The 14,882-nt window shown below is 34.6% G+C and overlaps 1 long non-coding RNA gene across 1 annotated transcript; it reads left to right on the top strand.

The window, feature by feature from the left end:
• The first annotated feature begins 4,267 nt into the window (after positions 1-4,267).
• On the top strand, positions 4,268-7,462 carry LOC107869370. Its single transcript, XR_007043588.1, has 2 exons — positions 4,268-5,592; positions 7,039-7,462. It is a non-coding gene; the product is annotated as an uncharacterized LOC107869370 (long non-coding RNA).
• Positions 7,463-14,882: the final 7,420 nt, after the last annotated feature.

Raw genomic sequence — 14,882 nt, 5'->3', positions numbered from 1 at the left:
ACGATTTCTTGAAACTATGGTGGGACCACATGAGCACAGAAGAGAAAAAGATTATTAGAACACACATTGGGCATCTTTCTTCTTTGATCAAGATGGACGCTTGGCCCAAAATGATCCATGTACTAACAACTTTTTGGGATGATCAGAATATGGTATTTCGCTTTGGGTATGTTGAATTTACTCCTACCATTGAAGAGGTATTGATTTGTTACGAGAGTACGAAAATGTGTTTTAAAAGAAGGGAGACACCTGAAAAGAACATTTTACTCCCAATTGTGTGGGATCGTCAAAAGATCAAGGAGGTATTTTTAACTGATGATGGCACCTGGCTAGGAGAACGTGATGGAGCAAATATCACTTTTCATGAGTTGTATCGTTGGTTTGGGAGATTCAATGCTTTTCACAAATTTCGGTATAAATATGAGTCAGAAGCAAAATAGAAGGAGACGAGAGCCTTTGCGTTTGCGGTAGGCCTACTTGGAACCATGGTGTTCCCACAAGTGGAAAATGGCACAATTCATTTGAGGGTTGTCTCAGTGACCCATGCACTCTTATTTGGAATGGATTACAATTCTAAAAAGGTATTCCACAACTTAGTTCCTATGATTGTCGCCGACCTATATCGAGCATTGGGAAGGTGTCAAGTCGAGAACCGTTTCTTTCAAGGCTGCAACTTTATATTACAATGGTGGATGATGATGCATTTGGTGAAAAATCCTAGAACGGCACAACCTGACCACAAAACAAGGTGGAATCTGCTAGAATCGCACGACATGTGGTTGTTTTTACACAGGTTCAAAAGGGAAGCATCTCATGAATTTTGGTTTAAGACTCTTGGAGAATTAATAGATAACGATTTCCAATGGTCCCTTAACTATCTTCATTCAGGGAAATACATTATTCGAGGGGGCGAGTGGCCTTTTCTAGTGCTTCCGAGTTCAAGGGAACCCGTCCCTACAATCCTGGCAGAGTTATTAGGCAATTCGAGATCAAGCAGGAGACGCCTCACATCGATTCTATGCTCAGATTCTTCACCGAATATGATGAAAACAAATCCCCGCTCAAAGACTACATGATAAACGGATGGAGAAGGAGAAGGTGGACGAAAGTATCTTTTCGTATAGGGTATGAACCTGAAGCCAGCGACACTTACAAGGAGTGGTTAAAAAAGAGCCTCTCCTGAGCATTGATTCCAGGGCCGAACGTGCCCACTCGGGTCGTGGATGTAGAATTCAAGCATCAGATCCGACTCCATAGGCTTCAGGATGAATTTTAAAAAAGTAAAATTGCACACCGACAGACGCATGTAGAAGATGCTTTAACAATACTTATGTTGAGGGAAGAGTTGAAAAGATCTAGGCAAGAGGCTGATGATGCTAGGCAGTGTTTAATCGATTTGGATGATAGCATGGCCTCTCAACTCGAAGTATAGGAAAAATGACTTACGACAGCAAGGCACAGTTATACAGGAGTCATCTGATCATCAATAGGTATCAAATAGCACAAGAGGTGAACAAGGCAAAGAAGGCAAAGACAGATGAAGGAGCAGCCGGTAGCTAGTTTTTCTATTTCCCCTGCGCGGGAACTTATTTTCTTTCATGTTATTTCTCTTTTTTCCTAAATATTGTATCCCTCTTTTGTTATTTTTTGTAGACATTTATGCCCTTTTTCGTGTCTATATAAGTTAGGGGATAATGAAATGACTTTAAAGAAGCATATATTTTCTTCAAAATCGTTAGGCCTAAACCCTTGGCTCAAAAAGGGTCACCCCAGTTAGGATATGCATTATTATAATGTTTTGTGTGATATAATTGTCTAAAGTGCTTATGTGTGTTTATTTGGATCAAAGACAAGTTTATCCGCTATACTTCTATGGATGAATTTGGCTATGACTCAAACAACTCTATATGGTTATTTCTTATCAAATATTTTGCATTACTTATCACATACGGAAACTAACACATCTGCCTTTGAGTTGTTTTACTTAACAGATAGTAGAAACTACTCCATGTTGATATAAGCTGGCAGAACATCCCTACTTCACCTAGTAAAAAGTGCACAAAATCCCATCATCTGACCATTATTTAATAATGACTAGGAATAATGAAGAAAACGCATTGACCATCAGGGACAATCTAATAGTGGAACAGAATGAGATGATTACAGAACTCGCAAGAAAGCTTGAAATACTTCAGGAGGAAATAAATTGTACTCAAGATTTGGATCACCTGGCCATCACTGTTAATGCTCCCGCTCCAGGGGGACACGGGACTCCACTCCAAATCCATTCCCTTAGTACACCTATTCTCAGGGATCATCCAAATAACATATCATCCATCTCTGCCCTTCCACTTGTCCAAAATACCAATCGCGAAAATAACCCAGAGGCCTACCATCCACAAAATCCATCTCTAACCCCACAAAACCCATCTCCGAATCTATTCCCAAATCCCCAGAAAACATTTTCAAATCAAGAAAATTCATTCCCAAATCCACAGGATTCACTTCCAAACCCGCAAAATCTTTCAAATCTATTCCCGAATCCACAAAATTCATTTCCAAATCCACAGAATTCTCCTCCAATTCCACCAAACCACTTGCAAATTCCAAAAAACCTTTCTAAATTTCAAAACGTCCTCCCCACCTACTAACGAACTTCCTTTCATCCGCAAAATCAAGCCTCCTTTCCAAAGCCCCCTCATGTCATCATATCCCCCGACATCTATAATTCCCTTTCTAATCTCGAGATGGACCATTACAAAGAGAAGGAGAAAGAGTGGAGGATCGAGCATGAAATAAGGTTACTAGCTATGAATGAAGAGATCATGAGGATCAAAGAATCTCACAAGCGAGGGACTATGACGGTTTAGGGTACGATGACTTATGTGTTCACCCTGGAGTAGATCTACCAGAAGGGTACAAGGTCCCCAAGTTTGAAGTGTTTGATGGTGCTGGGAATCCAATGGCCCATTTGAGGAGGTACTGTGAGCAACTGGTAGGGATCGGGAAAAACAAGGCGTTATTGATGTGCCTATTCAGCCGAAGTTTAAGCGAGAGGTTCATGTCTCAGCGGCTGAAAAATGGACTGGTTGGAAAGAATTGGCCAAGGGTTTCCTCAACAGGTTCGCATTCAACATTGAAATTATCCCGGACCGGTAGCACAACGTGGAACTCTTTCTTAGCAGCAAAACGGGATATAGTCTAGAGAAGGATGATCACCACCACCATCTAACCACACCCCTTTTAGAAGGCATGTGGGTATTTTGGGATATTCTGATTTCATCTTCACCTCCGGGATATTTTCTTCACTCATACCGAGGCTAACCTTCTCTTTCTTTTAAATTCGGGTGACAGCATACTTAGAGTTTTGGAAATTATGTCCAGGTAAGTTCTTATCTATGGATGTGAAGTATCCCACATTCATGATTAAGAGGTTACAAGCCTCTTTTCCATAACTCAGTCAACTTGTCACTCATCCTGATCCAAAGATTGTCTGAAAATAAAAGACTATCTTTTCTACCGATAGAGTCAAACTACAAGCAGTCTGATTCCCTAAGTCTCGGGGATATGTAGGCTGGGATCTATGTATAAAACTCGACTGCATTCAAACCTCCCCCCAAATCCCTCTATTCCATAGTTTTTTGATTTTATCAAAAACTCCAAAAATCGAGACAGCTTGTGAATTTTTTGAAAATCATGCTTTAAATCAAGCTTTATGAACTACAAGTGGCTTAAATTCTCATGCAACCTGAGATATGTAGGAAACTTGATGCCAAGGTTCGGCCATAACTCTATAAACTTGTGCTTAAGCCAACCTCTTTTAGATGTGAATTTGTGGTCAGACAAAAATTAGGAACATCAACCTCCCTTTGCCCAGGGTTACTTGCATCCACCCTACCCAAAGGGAGGGGGAAGTTGTTGACACCTAATTTTTACCCCCCATAACTAAGTTTAATTCCGAGTTCTTCGATTTTTATTAAGATTACAACATTTATTTTATCGAATAAAGGAAATTTTCAAAAATATTTATCGGGGTAATTTCGTCACTTTAAGTAGCAATAACATGTTATCATGCCCTACGATATGAAATTATATGCTTTGGTTACTTAAATGGCTATTTTCTATAAAATAATCAAAGTTTGTCTTGAATAATTTAATGTCAAAAATAATTTATTCATATAAATATTTATTGAAATTTTATTAAATCAATAACCTCGGAATTAAAGGAAACATTAATTGATTTCGAATTTTGATTCAATTCGGCCAACCTATAAGCTTCGACCACAATTGAAATTAGATTGGCCATTATTGCGAGCAATTGGCCAATCGATTTTAAATTTGAATAAATCAGCCAAATCTCCAATTACATAATCCACCCAATTAAATCAATATTGTCCCATTTTGTAAACTACAAACAGCAGCCCACGTTCTTAATTTAGCTTACTAGCCTTGCCAACCCAATAGTTAAGATCAGCCTTTTCCCCTTTCAGTTGGGCCGTTAGTCCAAAACTTTCAGATGACCCAACAATTTTCAAATGACAGTAAACCCAACCCATTTCCTCAGCAACCTTTTTATTTAATTATATTGACCTCCCCAGCCCAACAACAACATCCAATTCATAACCAGGCCTAATTTCAACATCCCCACCAGCCCATTTTTCTCTTTATTCTTAAACAGGCCTAAATCAACCACCTGTTACCCGATCCAGCCCAATTCCCTTTACCCCCTTTATCTTCTTTCTCTTCAAACCAAGGGAAAACCAAAAACAGCTGTAATACTATGACACCACCACCTTCATCAACAACACAAGCAACCAACAATGATGAAAAACTAAAATCCATCAACCCAATAACCCGACTCCACCATCCCCAACCATTTTGTTTGCTCTCTACACACGTATCACGCGTCAGAAAGACGAGAAAGAAATCTAAGAAAAAATCAGTCTCAAATCGTCTAGAACGAGCCTAGGTGTCACCCCAACTGTTCAATCCCGTGTTTCTCGAATAAGATTGTACAATTTTGTACAGAGTTGGATGATTTTCATTGGTTCTTGGAATGAGTCCGTTTTGCCTAAATGGTATTAGTCCACCTGTTGCAAATTTCTCCAAAACAAAATCCAAAGTTGGTACGTTTTGGGCTAAAAAATGAGGCTGTGGGAGGATGGGATTCTGAATTCTGAATTTCTCTTTTTTTAATCCCTATATTACCCCCAATTCGTCCCATATATAAGGATCTATCGGGTCACTGTGATGGGGGGATCTTTTTTGAGACGGGCCTCTCCTCCTTCTTTCTAGGTTCACAACCTTAGAGGTAAAGGGAGTCCAACTGGGAGATTTGGAAAATTTTGTAGAAGTATCAAGGGTTTTGGGGTCAAAAAATTTTAGGGGAAAACTTCTTAAATTAGGAAATTGATAAAGAGGGCTAAGTTCAGAAACCAAGGGGGAAGTTTCCAAAGAAAGGAAACAAAGTTTTTGGTATAGGTGTCTTTGGTCGACGACTACTTCCAGCTTTTGTGGTCACCGTGTTAAAATTTCTAGTGGTGTTGAAATCCTGTCGTCAGCTCGACAACCCATTTTGATGCTCCGAAACAGGTAAACGCGTCTTTTTCATTGAGTTTGTTTTGCTTCTTCATCTCATCCTTCGTAGTTTTGTTATCATAGTGATAGTGGGATGGTTTGTTGTAGATGGTTGTTATGGCCATAGGATTTGCTTGCAAAGATTTTCGTTATGTTGTTCGTTGCATAAATGTCTACACTCTAATCATTCGCTCCACTTTCGATTTCGTATGTTTCGGTTCGAACATTTTGACTCACCATATTATTTTCATGTTGTTAGTTCGTTTCAATCCATTCTTAATAGTAATCAATGTTGTCATGGTGGTGTTTTTTTAAGCATAAATGTTGCTAATTTTTTCAGTTTAAATAGTATTAATTTCAAGCCAGAATATTATTATTTTCTGAGTCTAAGTATTGTTGGGTTTCAACCCCAAATATTGTTGTATTTTTTAGTCCAAGTAGTGCTATTTTTAGGCCTGATTATTGCTTTTTTTAGCCTAAATATTGCAGGTTTTTAGCCTGAATGATGTTTCGGAACTTAAATATTTTTCTCAGACCTTGAACATCATCGTTGAACGCTTCGTTTTTTTTGTTGCATCAAACATCTAAAATTTTCTTACGTAGCATACAGTTGAGTCGGATCTTGTTTGGTTATCTTTAGAATCGATCAATAACATGTTGGTTGTTTTGTTTCGATTTAAATCGGTCTTCCTTTTGAATTATAGATGACCAAAATAGATAATGTTCTTCTTTCTTCTTGAAAATGACATTCAAAACTGTTTGTGCTTGAGGCGTTGATTTATTCTTGCTTTCCCCCTTTATTTAAAATATGTCCAATTCATCTTTTTGTGTCGATTAGAACATTGGCTTGTCAATATCCTTTTCTTACCCATGTCTAATTTTGGCTCATAGACTTAAAACTCTTAAGGTTTTGCAAAGCTATTATGTAGAAAACGATGATTCTACTGTCTTTTGGATACTAATAGACATCCCCAATATTTCTTTCGATAAATTATTTTGGAGTACTATCGTTTTCTCTTTTTGTCTTTGTTAGTATGTGTCATTTGCTGCTACTTGTTGATTCTTTATTTGTAATACTTGGTTTTTGGTTATCTTCTACCCTTTTTAATTATCTGATTCAATATATTTTTATTTATTTTTTAGCTTCAAGAATCTTGTGATGAACTATCACTTGCTGGTCATTGATATCAAAATAAATCAAGATGTGTTCAAACCAAGCTATATAATTGGTCTTTTCTCCTAAGTTTGTGCTTTCTGGTTGATAAAGTTTAAGGTGATATTTCTATGGGTGAAATGAATCAGGAGCTTTACATGATATTTTTTTTAATTAGATCACACTAGTACTGTTTTATTCATGCACCAAATGTATTCTTTCCATGTCATCACTTATCTGTTAAGTATCCCACTTTCAAACATATATTAATTTTCTTACTTTTTACTTTGTATGTTGATACATTTGAGTCCTAAACGGACTCTTTTTGACCTTTGCATCCTCGCTATGGGCCCTTGAGGCTCACCTCGTCAAACTAAGCCCAAAAGAAGGTTCAGAAGCCCATCGTTTGGCGTATGGATACGAGAAGACAGAAGTAAAGGAAATGGATTAAAGCCCTACATTTGAAGCGGCTAAGAGACAAAAGTCTCATTTATTATTTCATTCTATTTAATTATTTTTGCTTTTTTTTATTTATTTATTTTACTTGTTTGTTCATTTTATTCATTCATTCGGGCCACGAAGCCAAAGTTGTAAATTGAATACAGGTGGAGCGAGACTCTAGCTAAAGACTCGAAAAATATAAAATTAGGACAAGTACAAATGGGTCGAAAGACCAACCAGATTAGGACAGGGTCAACGGTTTGGGATTAAAAGCCTAAATCATTACTTTCCCTTTTTTTCTCCTTTTCTTTTCATTTACTTGTTTTCTTGTCTCTTTGTGAAGCTAGTTAAATCCCTAAGTCGCTAAAAAATTGATTTTGCAAAATTTTTTTCCTTAATCAACTTTTTTTCTAGAAAATTGATTTTTCGAAGTTAATCAAAAGAATGTTTTTAAACAGTCCGGATAACCGCAAGTTAGCAGACGTTTTAGGTGCCTAACACCTTAGTAAAACGTTAATAGGAACCGCTTACTTAGAATCTCTTAACTTAAACGATTTTCGTATTTTGAATTGTTTGAAGTAATTCTCTAAAGGTTTCTTAATTCATTTTCAAAATTAAGTGGCGACTCTCTTTCTAAAATCAAAATTTCTGCAAAACAGTCATCAGAATTAATGACAACTAATACTCTTTTCATTAGTTTAAATATTTTAAATCAACTAAATTTGATTTTACAGTGATTTGAAAAATCTAGAAATAAATATAAAAATATTAGAATAAAGAAAAATTTAAGCACTATCAAAATTTTAAAAGTTTTAAAGTTTTAAGTACATTATAAGAATGTAAATAATGATTTTGTAAAGATTTAACTTTAGAAATAAGGAAAGATTTTAAATATAGAAAAAAAAGAAAAAAATGATCATACCATAAATGTGGTTCAAATTGATGTGTCTCTCTTAGTATCTGACAGCAAGGGAAAGAGGTACTACTTATACATGGTAAACGCAAAAGGAATGATTCATACCATTGGAACTTCTGGTGCTAAAATATATATATATGCTTGTACTAAAATATATGTTTAGTTTTACATTATTATATTAAAGTATGAAGCATCTTTGAAAAGTGATTTGAACTTTTTACATTTCATTAAAATTTCTGCAATAAATAAAATTATTTAATTTTAAATAATCAAATGTTACACGTGCGAGGTGCGTGCAATTAAACTAGTATATTAAACGTGTGAAGACCCTTAGAAAAGTGATTTGAATTTTTTGCTCTTCATTAAAAGTTTTCGCAATTAACAAAACTGTTTTTTTACTATTTTCATATTTATAATATTTGAATTTTAAAATTAAGAAATCTAAAGTATATGGTAAGAAATATAATTAATATATTTTAACCCAAGCAATTTTGGAAGTAAAAATATAATAGATTTTATTTTAATGTTGGTAGGTTTTTGTCCCCATAATTAATATTAGACCACTCTTTCTATATTTAGAAGACTTTTTAATAGGAATATTTTAAAAAATTTACTTTAACACAACAACAAGAAAAAAGTTTTCTCCAAAATTATTAGTTTGTCTCCTTTTTTATTTTGGATACGTGTTTTTTTTCTAAAATATAATTAGTGTCTTTTTAGTTTATGAATCGTCTTTATAATAGTTATAATTTTTTAAGTTCATCTGTTGGTCCTTTGATTTGCCTTATTTTCTTCCTTCTGCTCTGACCTTCTCAATTGATTTTTTTTCTTTTTCCTATGTTGCAGGTTGTTTATTTATTGGTGGTGATTCAAATGTTAGAAAGAGCACGTTATTGTTGCAGGTATGATGCCATTATTCAGTGGTTTCGAGTGTTAAAAAATAATATTTTGAACGATATATAACTCACATCATCTTATAATAGACCAAAAACTTCGTGCCATATTATATGGGTGTATATGCTTATTTTAAAAGGTTAGATTTTATCTTAACTTTGTTCGCTATAATTAGGTGTTGTCTTTTCACTTATGTATTTTGCTAATTTAAAAAAATAAATAAATATATATATATATATATATATATATATATATATATATAATTATTTAAAAAATTTATTTAATTTACGTAAGAAATCATAATATTTAACATTTTTACATTAATTAAAATTTTACCTTATAAAATAATTATTTTGCCTTAATAGTTTTGAAATTCAAATCGATTAGAAGTCCATTATGGACGAGCAATAATAAAACGTCCAAAAGGACGAGTGCTGCTTACGCCGTGTAATCTCTTTATATTTGAAGTTTATGTTTTCTAATGGAATAAATCAAATTATTTTTGGTATTGAATTTTATGGAAATTCCATAGTAAAATTTTCATAGATTTTATAAAACCTACGGCTATATCCTACAAAATAGGTATCAGCTTTTGGGATATTTATTCCAGGTAAGAAATTATAATATTTGGCACTTCTAAATCAATTAAAAATTTTACAAGAAACACGTGTTTTTCTATTTCTACTTTTTATATATTTTGATTTTGATTTAAGTCTCCTTACATTCATTATCATCATCTTTTGATTCAAGACTTTTTGCATTCATTATCATTACTCTTTTTGTCTTTATTTATAACCTTTAATTAATAACTTTAAAGATTATATAACAAATGATCACAATGAATTCTCCCTTTTAATTATTTTCTCATGTTTCTTTTTCAGTTAAGGTTTTGATTGAAAAGTTGGATGAAACAATCATGTTATCATTGAATAAAATAGCAAAAATCTAAGGTTTGTTTATTTACTTTTTTTGTTCAATTGTGATTTGGTTTGATTATATTATTAATTACTACATTTTGGATATTAATTTTTAGTATTATTATTGAATCTTTGTTTATACTTATTTATTGAATTTGAAATATAAGGTTATTTAAGTGTTGAATCTTGATGTACAGATTTTTTATTTAAAAACCATAAATTTAATATTATAAATAACTTCTTCAATTTAGGCTTACTAATTATCAAGTTTGAAAGCTGATTAAGTACGTTATTTATTAGTAATATGAATTTGTATCTGATTTGGATTCTAAACTTCATCCACATCTTGAAACTAAAGTCCATGCATTACACAAATAAATACCTTATTTTAACCACTACTTCTTGCCAATATAATATGAAAGGTTTATATAACTCTAAACTATTATTTGCATCAACGGAGAATTTAGAATTTACATAAAAGTTTGGATGCATGATTATCCAGTCAATAGTAATTATCAAATAAAGAGCTATGCTTATCGCTACTGTTCACGCAAAACAATACTGTTACTGCATGCGAAAATTATTAAATGGAGGATTACTGTTCAGAAATTCGGATCTCAAATAAATTTTTTCCAAAAAGATAAATCTCATCGATCATTTGCCAAATCCAAATCCAAATCCGAAGCCGAGCCGAGCGAGCGAGCGACGACGACGGCACGAGGCATCATCTATTTCTTGCCTAACTTGCCATGTGGAGTAAGTGTTTCTCATTATAAACACTCTCAAGTTCTCTTCTTCCACCAATGTGCGAGAAAGAGTAAACTTGCCAAAATTGAGTACACTTTCCAATTTGGTGTTAACTCAACTTTTTTCTCTTCCACTTGATTTCTCCATTTTCCATTCAACACACTTTCATTACTATGAACCCAACAATCCCCCACATGAATGGGGAATGTCTATTTTTTGGAAAACTTTTACGGACAAGTATGTGATCATCAAGCAAAGACTGATTGCATCTGGATAAGTGGGTTTTCCTTTGAACTTTCCGTAGTGAACATGTATCGGATGCACTCAGTCAATCGGTAGATTTGATATCTTTGAACCGTCGAGCTTTAATGTACACCTAGACAACACATGTCACACAACCAGCCTTTTATCATTTATGGTTCTTACGGTTTTGTTCTTTTCAGCCATGAACACGTCCCGGTTTTCATGATAGCTTAGAGAATAGGCCTTTACTAACATTCTCTTTGAAGAGGCTTCCACTTCGTCCACACATAGATAATTTCTAAACGTTCAATCCTATAGATTAAACTATTTGGTCAAATCTGCCAAATTTAGATAATCATTAAAAGACTTTTCACCTTAAGTCTTATCCTTGTTTACTATACATTGTCTACATCATGAGAATAGGTTGGGTAATTGACAATGTTGAACCTGTCAGACACAACTTTGTTTGATCTCCTTGAACATAGCTCTTGGGATATCCAGTTTGCTAGGTAGAGTTACTGCCATGCTGACTCGTCCTAGGCCTTGAACCTATTCCCTTGGATGTCCTTTCTACTCCTTCTCTAGATAGGCCTTTTGTAAGTGGATCCGACATATTATCCTTTGACTTTACATAGTCTAGAGTGATAATTCCACTAGAGAGAAGTTCTCTTACGGTATTATTCTTCGTCTTATATGACGAGATTTACTGTTATACATCATGCTCCCTGCCCTACCTATTACCGCTTGGATATCACAGTGTATACATACTGGTGCTACTGGCTTGGGCCAATACGGAATATCTTCCAAGAAATTTCAGAGCCATTCTGCTTCTTCACCGGTTTTATCTAAAGCGGTAAATTCAGATTCCATTGTAGAGCGAGCGATATAGGTTTGTTTGGATGATTTCTAAGAAACTGCTCCTCCACCGATAGTAAATACATATCCACTTGTGGATTTTACTTCATTCGATACGGTGATCCAATTTCCATCACTATATCCTTCAAGTACCGCAGAATATTTATTATAATGCAGAGCATAATTTTGAGTGTATTTAAGATACCCCAAAACTCTTTTTATTGCCATCCAGTGACTTTTGTTGGGATTACTCGTGCACCGACTTAATTTAATGATAGCGCATGTTATGTCTGGTTGTGTACAGTTCATTATATACATTAAACATCCCAATACTCTTGCGTACTCCAATTGCGAGTTACTTTCACCTTCATTCTTTCAAAGTGCAAAGCTCGCATCTAATGTTGTCTTGGCAATACCGAATTCTATATACTTGAACTTTTCAAGTACCTTTTCGATATAATTTGACTGTGACAATGCCAACCTTTGTGGAGTTCGATGGATTCTTATACCTAAGATCACATCTGCAACTCCAAGGTTCTTCATATCAAACTTGCTCTCGAGCATTCGTTTTGTTGCATTTATGTTAGAAATGTCTCTACTGATGATCAATATATCATCCACATATAAACATACAATGACTTGGTGATTTGGAGTGTCTTTAATATAAACACATTTATCACATTCATTTATTTTGAATCTGTTTGCCAACATGGTTTGGTCAAACTTCGCATGCCATTTTTTTGATGCTTGCTTTAGTCCATATAGTGACTTGATAAGTTTACACACCTTGTTTTCCTTTTCTGGAACCACAAAAGCCTCAGGTTGTTCCATGTAAATTTCTTCCTCCAAATCTCCATTTAGGAATGCGGTTTTCACATCCATTTGATGGATTTGAAGATCATATACCATCGCCAAGGCAATTAACATTCAAATCGAGGTTATCCTTGTTACTGTCGAGTATGTATCAAAGTAATCAAGGTCTTCCTTTTGTTTGAAGTCTTTTACTACAAGTCTTGCCTTGTATTTGTCAATAGTACCATCCGCTTTCATTTTCCTTTTGAAGATCCATTTAGACCCTAAAGGTTTATTTTCGGGAGGAAGGTCAACTAATTCTTATGTATGGTTGTTTAAGATTGAATCAATCTCACTATTGACTATCTCTTTCCAAAAGGATGAGTCTAACGACGATGTTGCTTCTTTAAATATTTGAGGCTCATTTTCTAAGAGAAATATTACAAAATCCGATCCAAACAAAATTGACATTCTTTGACATGTACTACGTCTTGGATTTTCTTCATTATGTACATTCTCACTTGGTTCATCTCAAGGTCGTTTAGATCCTCCGCTAGACTGTTCGTGTCTAATTTTATACGGGTAAATGTTTTCAAAGAATTCAGTATTGTCTGATTCAATTATTATATTTTCATTAATATCTGGATGTTCAGATTTATGAACCGAAAATCGACATGCTTTACTACTTTTAACATATCCTATGAACACGCAGTCCACCGTTTTAGATCCTATCTTAACCCTTTTAGGTATAGGAACTTGAACCTTCCCTAGACACCCCCACACTTTGAAATATTTCAAGTTAGGTTTCCTTCCTTTCCATTTTTCGTAAGGAATTGATTGTGTCTTACTATGGGGAACTTTGTTGAGTATACGATTGGCCGTAAGGATGGCCTCCCCCCATAAGTTTTGCGGTGAACCAGGACTTATAAATAAGAAATTCATCATTTTCTTCAAATTTTGGTTTTTTCTTTCCGCAATTCCATTAGATTGAGGTGAATACGGGGCCGTAGTTTGATGGATTATTCCATTCTCTACATATATTTGCGCAAAGGGAGATTCATATTCTCCGCCCCTATCACTTTTTATCATTTTGATCTTTTTGTCTAACTGATTTTCAACTTCAGTTTTATATTACCTAAACACATCTATTGCTTCATCCTTACTATTTAGCAAGTAGACATAACAATATCTAGTGCAATCATCAATAAAAGTAATGAAATATTTTTTTTCCACCACGAGATGGTGTTGACTTCATATCACAAATGTCAGTGTGTATTAAGTCTAAGGGATTCGAATTCCTTTTAATGGACTTATAAGGATACTTTATATACTTTGATTCCACAAACGTTTGACATTTTGATTTATTGCACTCAAAGTTTGGTAAAACTTCTAAGTTAATCAGTTTTCGTAACATTTGTAATTAATATGGCCTAAACGTTCATGCCATAAATCATAAGACTCAAGCAAATAAGATGAATTCAAACTTTTATTCATTTCAACAGTCATTACATTCATCTTATAAAAGCCCTCCGTGAGATAGCCTTTTCCTACATACATCTCTCCTTTGCTCACTACAATTTTTCCAGAAACGGTTACACATTTGAATCCGTTCTTATCTAAGAGTGAAATAGAAATTAAATTCCTATGTAACTCCGGAACATATAACACATTGTTCAGTGTCAAGACCTTGACGGAAGTCATCTTTAGGCAAATTTTTCCTATTCTCTCCACCTTAGCAGTAGCGGAGTTGGCCATGTAAAGCATTTCTTCTGCTTGAGCCGGAGCAAATGACGAGAACAACTCTTTGTTTTCACAAACATGGCGTGTGGCACCTAAATCCATCCACCATTCGCGTGGATTTCCCACCAAGTTGCATTCCGTGAACATAGCACACAAATCATCATATTCTGGGTTGGACTCAATCATATTCGCTTGATCCTTTTTCTTGCCTTTCTTCGGGGCTCGACAATCTGTGGACTTGTGGCTAATTTTGCCACAATTGAAGCATTTTCCCTTGAACTTTTTCTTGGGTTGATTGCTTCCATGTTCAACTTTCTTTGTTTTCTTCGAGTTGTTTTGGCCAACTTCTACAATATGTGCTCCACTTATTGTAGAATTTCTCTTTGACCTTCTTTCGGCAGCTTTATTGTCCTCTTCAATACGAAGACGGATGATAAGATCTTCAACGGTCATCTCCTTGCGCTTATGCTTTAAGTAGTTTTTGAAGTCTTTCCACAAAGGTGGTAGCTTCTTAACTATTGCTACTACTTGGAAAGCATCATTCATAATTAAACCTACAAAATAGTTTATGTGAGTATTATGAACATTTTTAATTTGTTCAACTAAG

Source organism: Capsicum annuum, chromosome 1 (genome assembly GCF_002878395.1).
Source record: "Capsicum annuum cultivar UCD-10X-F1 chromosome 1, UCD10Xv1.1, whole genome shotgun sequence".
In the NCBI taxonomy this organism is placed as follows: domain Eukaryota; kingdom Viridiplantae; phylum Streptophyta; class Magnoliopsida; order Solanales; family Solanaceae; genus Capsicum; species Capsicum annuum.
Note: the sequence above shows the minus strand (reverse complement) of the source record. Positions and strands in the feature narration are given on the sequence as shown.